Here is a 7133-nt window from a genome sequence, read left to right as displayed (position 1 = left end):
CCTCCATTTTATTCTCCCATAAACCCTGGGAAGCAGGTTTGGCTGAATGTGTATGATTGGCCAGAGGTCACTAAGGAAGCTTCCCAGGGAGACTGGGGATTCAAACCTGGATCATCAGATTGCTGCAGCTAAAATAGGTAAGCTCTCTCCACCTAAACTTTCAAAACTTTAAAGTATACATACTCACAGTTTTACCCCACTGTGGAAGAACATGTACCACTTGTTGGACACATGTACGCATGGTCTTTTTCTATCACATGAACCTTGGAGAAAATTGTTCCTCCAGTTTTCTAGCTGAAATGCAGCACTGAGTGACCATTTTTCCACTCAGAAAGCCACTTCCTCCATCTCATCTTTGGGCAGATTTTCAAATAACAACAACAACAACAACAACAACAACAACAACAACAACAACAACAATGACTAAAACAACTGTATTTATATATCGCTCTTCTAGACATATTAGCGCCCCACTCAGAGCAGTGAACAAAGTCAGTGTTAGTATTATCTACACAATACAGCTGGGGAGCTGGGACTGAGAGGAGGGGCTTACTCAAGGTCACTTGCTAGGCTCATAGCAGTAGTGGGATTCAAACCAACAGAGTGCTGATTCGCAACCCAACCACTTAACTACTATGTGTTGGGAAGTATTAAAAAACAAAGTACCAACAAATGTTTAACCAGATAGAAATTCAAGGTAGTTTTTAAAAAATGGACCCCTCCCCTCCTGACGTGTGAGGAGGTATGAAGAAAAAAAATCTTGATCCACTTTCTTCAGAGCCATATATCAGTGAAGGAGCAATGGTGGAGGAAAGCAGAGCTCAGGCTATAGCTGAAAAGCCTGTATCCCTTCCTGTCAGCTGTTTAATCCAGAAAATATATATATATATATATATATATATATATATATATATATATATATATATATATATATATATATATATATATATCTCAACTCATCCACTACATTCTCACTCTCTGATCAAGCTGTATGAGATAAGTTAACCGACATTTTCCCTACAGTCTCCAAGTGGTTATCAAACAGCTGGTGCCCTTTGATAACAGTCTTTGGCAGGCACCTGCCAGCAGCTGCCTGTCAGAGTACCTGGCTGTTGCTGAGTTCTTATTAAAAAGGAGGGTGAACAGCTGTTGAAGGTGCTGGCAAGATGGGAGGTCTGGACTGTCATTCTCCTCTTCTGCCATTAAAGGATAGTAGCTGGACATACTACTCCACCCTACCTTCTCATCTCCAAGTGCAAAAAATATAACATACCAGGGGGGATTCTCTCTATACGTAGCATATGAAAGGTAGCCAGCAATAAGAACTATTGATCACAACAAGAGGCTTCGTCCAGTTAGAGTTGTTCTCACTGTGCATTACCACCAACAGCTAGCACAACAAAAACAGACCACAACATACTGAAACACCTCATCTTACAGCTGACTCACATGAATGCTGTTTTTAAGACAAATGACTTCCACCATGCTAATGTACATGATTGGTTTTTAAATGGGTGCAACGAAAAAAATCAAGAGGTTTCCTACAAGGAATGGAACTGTTTCCTACAACAGTTTCAGTATTAAGAAAGACAATGGGGCAATGATGGGGACTGTAAAATTATGCCAGGTTTTGATAATTCTTTCTCCCCTTCCCAAGATACTAGAACTCATCATGGGCACCCAGTGAAATCGATGGGCAGCACATTTAGGAAAAACAAAATACCATTGTGTAATTGTGGGACTCAATGCCCCAACAGCTAGTGATGGCCACTAGCACAGGTGGCTTTAAAAGGTGATTACACAAATTCATGGCACCATGATGGCTAAATGAAACCTCTGAATACTAGTTGCTGACAAAAAAATAAGGCTTTGGCCTCTGTGACCAGCTTGCAAGCTTTCTAAGGCATCTGACTAGCCACTATGGGACTGAAGGCGAATGATTGCTCGGATCCAGCAGCATTCTCCTTACGTTCTTATTTTTTAAAATTTACATGATAGTATGCCTTTCTCACTGATGCTCAAGGTGGATTACGCAGTGTGAGTCAGTACAGTTCATTTCAAAGATATTTCAATAAACTATGTAAAGGGGTATATAAATGCAAATTTGTAAAGATTTAAAACCAACAGGAATTCAATACAGAATTGAAGAAATGCTGAAACAGAGCATAAGCAATCCTAAGACTGACACATTAAACAACACAGAAACTACACAGCCCTTAATTATTGACAGTATAAGCTGTCAGGGCATACACTTTTAAATAAAAAAATTAAACAGATATCAGAGGGGGCTAATTTACCTTGGTTTATGACCTTAAGACACAGAATGCTTTAATTTAGGAGGGAAGCCATATACGTTGACTGTCCTTCTACACAGCTTTCTTTTCAAGAACAGATGGCATTTTCGTTCCCATGACTTCATCTGCTCTGGTCCTTCCCTTCAAGGAAATGGGAATGGGTGGGGGGAGAGAGAACAGCTTGGTTGTATCACTCTGCTGGGAACAGTGGGCCAAGGCAATGACATGAGAGCACAAGAACGAGGCTTAAATTTCATTGGGGCAGGAACTGGAGAGGAGAGGAAGAGTTCGATTTTCTTCCCTCTTTCCCCCTTTGGTTCTGCATTTATACTCAGTTATAGAGATCCCCATATGTGACTAAAATCTGGTCCTAATAAAAAGAAGGGGTTTTCAGGAAAAAGAGTCATGAGTATTTCTAGAGCAAGGTATTATATAATAAAGTAAGGGACCCACAAGGACTTGCAGGGGGTGTCTCATTTTCTCCACGCCCCATGTCCTCTTTCCCTTCCCTCCCCCCATAGCCTCTCCCTCTTTTCCTGCTTCCTTCTCTTCATCCCACCCTCCATTTTCTGCCCCCGTCTTCACCTTTTTCCTCCCCACCCCGCCAGCCTCTCCCCTACAGTCCAGTTACATGGTTCCAGCTGAGCCAGGTGCAGCTGCACGGTGGGGAACCTGCAAGGACTGCTGGGGGGGGGTACTTTGTTTTTCCCCATATCCCCTTCCCCACACTATTTCCTCTTTTCCTCTTCCTGGCAGCCTCCATCTGCTCACCTTTCCCTACATCCCTCTCTCCTTCAAACCCACTAAACAACTTACCTTTTATCTATGCCCCATGGATAGAGTGAGGGGCCTTGGATTGGAGAGATCTGCAGGCAAATCTTGTTACATGTAAATCTCATTCAGTGATCTTGGGTGTTATTATCTCTCTGATTAACTTCACAAAGACGTTGTGAGGATAAAGAGAATGTGCAATGAAACTGTGTATGCTGCCTTGAGTTGTTTAGATGAGAGTTCGCATAAAAATGGAATAAAACACTTTATGACCCTCATAACAAACTTATGAGACAGAATAGGCTTAGACAGGGCTCATTTCGAGGGGGAACACGCAGGAACGCAGTTCCGGCAGTTCCCCAAAGAGGTCACATGTCAGGTGGCCTCACCCACCTGACTCTTGGCCATTTTGGGCTTGTTTCAGCCTCGATTGGGGCCAAAACGGCCCAGATCGGGCCTCTGACGGGTGGTGGATCACTCTCCCACTCAGCAGCAGCCCGATCCTGACCATTTTGGGCCCCTTTTTGGTCATTTTCAGCCTTTTTTTGCCATTTTGGGCCCAATTTCGGGTCCAAAACAGCCAGGATAGGTGATATCAGGGGGTGTGGTATATGCAAATCAGTTGTGCAAATGACACTTCTGGTGATGGCAAGGGGCGTGGCTTATGCTAATGAGTTCCTCCAGCTCTTTTTCTACGAAATGACCCCTGGGCTTAGACATTATTTGCCCAAAATTACCCTACAAACTTTTTGGATTAGCAGTATAGAAATATATAGAATGATCTTGTCTTGCTCCCTTAGCACAGATGGGATTATTCCTCATTTATAAAATCAGAATGTCAACATGGGACTCAAGAAAAGCATGTTGTGAGTGGGGGCAAAAAGGCTGTTTGTAGGCCACTGCAACACTTTCCTGTTGAGCTCCTAGTTGCATTTGAGCTGCAAAGGGATCCCCAATTGAGTTAAGCCATTTTTGGAATTTTGAGAAAGTGGGCACCACAACAAACATATTTATTTATTTATTTATTGTCTGCCTTTCTCGCTGACACTCAATGTGGAAGTGAAATACAATAATATAATCAACAGCTAGGACATTCATGGAGCAAAATACAATTATGAACAATAGGACACTCCATGAGCAGATACGATAAGGTATGGTAGCAGAAAATTTGAAAAAAAAGCATAAAGCTGAGCACAGAGATGAAATCTTTCTGAAACAAAGTGTAGCTAATTAACATGGCATGTTTAGCTATGTGGAAACTCCCTAGTAGGAGCATATCTACATCAGCAGACAATACCCAATAGCATAGTTCATGGTTCCCGTCCCTACTAAGGTACCTGTCTGAGCTATTTTTTTACACAGCTCTATAATATGGGTAGGAAGTCCTCCTGAATAATTCAGTCCTGCATAGTTTGAGGAAAGTGGGGCCTCCTCAGGCTGGCCAGTCCTGGGAGGGATATGCATGCTCTGTCTAGCTCCTGAGAGTAAATGAGCTGCAGCGTTCTGCATCAGTCTCCAATTGATTTTGAGGGGCGACCTATGTAGAGTGCGTTATAGTAATCTAGTCTTGATGCTGTTGTGTCTTGAATCCAGGAGGCCAAATCGACTGTGTCAAGTTAGGGGGCCATCTTCTGGGCTAGTCGGAGTTGTGAGAAGGCCTTTTTTGCAGCTGCATTTACTTGCTTCTCTAGCAGCAACTCTGGGTTCAGTATAACCCGCTAAGCTCTTAACTAAGTCAGCCAGGATCAACTGAACCCCATCAAAGGTTGGAAGCACAATGTCCTTCAAGATCTCTGCTTTTCCTACCAGTATCACTTCCATCTTGTTTGGGTTCAATTTCAATGTGTTTGCTTTCAGCCAATTGACAACAACTGACAAGACGCGACTCAGAGTCAGGACTTCTACTACATCACCAGGTATTCAGCTAGTGAGATATAGAGCTTGATGTCATCTGCATTTTGATGGTATCCAATTTCATAGCTACTACTGAGTTATCCTGAAGGATTTACACAGAGGTTGAATAACATGGGGGATAAGATTGCGCCTTGTGGAACCCCCCTAAGATAATTCTCACAGTGAAGATAGCTGGTCTACAAACGCAACCCTTTGAGTACATTCCATAAGGAATGATTTAAACCAGTCCAAGGCACATCCCTCAATACCTATTGCTGCCTCCAAATGCCTCAGCAAGATGGCATGGTACCTATCTTCTGTAGGAGTGTTTGTGAGGTCTGGAGACAGATATCTACTTCTGACAATAAGATTGCATGGTCTAGTGTGTTGAAGGCTGCAGACAGATCCAAGAGGAGCAACAGTGAAGCATGGCTTTTGTTTATATTCAGGCGGAGGTCATCAACTAGAGCCACCAGAGCTGTCTCCGTCCCATAGCCTGGCCTAAAACCAGACTGAAAAGGATCCAAAGCACAAAAGTTGTCCAAGAAGGCCTGGAGTTGGTCAGCTATTGCTCTCTCAACCACTTTGCTCAGAAAGGGCAGATTAGAGACTGGGCGATACTTGACTACATCATTTTTATCTAAAGATTTTTTTTAAAGTAGAAGGTGGATGACCACCTCTTTGAGAAGCTGAGGGAAGGTGCCTTGAGTTAGTGACTGATTTATGATAGACATCCAAGGGCTCCTTTATGTGGTCTTTACAAGATTTTAGCAGCCAGGATGGGTAAGGATTCAGTGTACAAGTAATGGCCTTCACAGATGCTAGAATTCTCTCATTACGAGCTGTGGCCAATTCCAAAATGGCTGCCATTAAGTGCTGAGGCCAGTCACAAGATGTTGTAAATTTGCAAGCCAAGCTTCCATGTATGATGGAGGCATCTTTCTGAATGGGTGATCTCTTCCAACAGAAAGGTGATGCCTTCTGGGCTCTTCCACAACTTCCACAATGAGCTCTCTCCACTGCTGGAGAGCTCATTGCTGCCTTCCTTCTCATCAGACTATGGATGCTTGTTCTTAATGGGTATTGATTATCATCCCATGTCGATTAGCGTCTTCTGTGCTTAGTTAATATGTGATGCATCATTCGCATACTTCCAGCGAGATCAGTGGGTGATAGTGAAGTGGCCAAGGATGCTGTGCCCGCCAGTGCTCTTACACAGTTATCTGTTTCTACAGCTATTCCTGAGCATTCTGCTGTGCTGCTGGGAATGTATGGGATCAGGATAATGGTACTCTAAACTTTGCCTCAGCAGCTGCCAGGATAGAAGGACAATAGGGCTGACCTACCTGTTACTCAAACCAGTGCACCACACTCCTTGGTAACCTCTTAGCAGTCCTTGTTCAGTATAAAAGCTAAAATGCTTTTGTTGTGACATCAGCAAATAGAGGTCAACTTTGCATTTTCATGAGCATTCTAAATTCAGAGCAGCTGAACCCTTTGTAGAGGCTTCATCCTTGTCTAGGTCTTATTAACATGGTTTTGCTGAAGTCCTAAACCAATTTGATCTGGCCCCTTGGCAACCTCTATGAAATCATCAGTATTTCTCACTTTTGGAAAATAAAAATTTTCCACATGGCACCACCAAGCACATGATGTCCACATGAGCTTATATTACAGGGGTTTGACTAACTCTTCAGCCTGTCGGTTTTTGTGATGATGTCATAGCTGTGGATAAAGAATCATGCCAGCTCGGTAAGGCCGGGCACTCTACTCCACCCCTTAGCTGCTAAACATACACTACAATCCTAAGCAGTCACTCTAGTCTAAGCACATTGATTTCAATGGGTTTAGACTTGAGTAACTCTGTTTAGGATTCCACTCATAATGAATTAGGGTTCCATGCAAGTATACAAAATAGAGAAAGGAAATTGTTTTCTTTACAGAAAAGTGCTTCTGTGACAAGATGTAAGCCTATGAATCAGAAAGGTGTTTAATCAAAAAGGCTCCAAACATAAATATCCATGTTTTGACCTGTGGAACTCTCTTGTTCTTTAAGCAACAAAAAATGATAGTTTCAGAGCAAGAAATGAATAACAAATGCATATATATTGTTCTTAAAAAAGGGATTTTGCAGACATAACCATAGCTAGCATTACATCAAACTGGGAGCAATAT

Source organism: Eublepharis macularius, chromosome 6, assembly GCF_028583425.1.
Source record: "Eublepharis macularius isolate TG4126 chromosome 6, MPM_Emac_v1.0, whole genome shotgun sequence".
NCBI classification, from domain to species: Eukaryota; Metazoa; Chordata; class Lepidosauria; order Squamata; family Eublepharidae; genus Eublepharis; species Eublepharis macularius.
The sequence above is the reverse complement of the archived record's forward strand: the minus strand, read 5'-3'. Positions refer to the sequence as shown.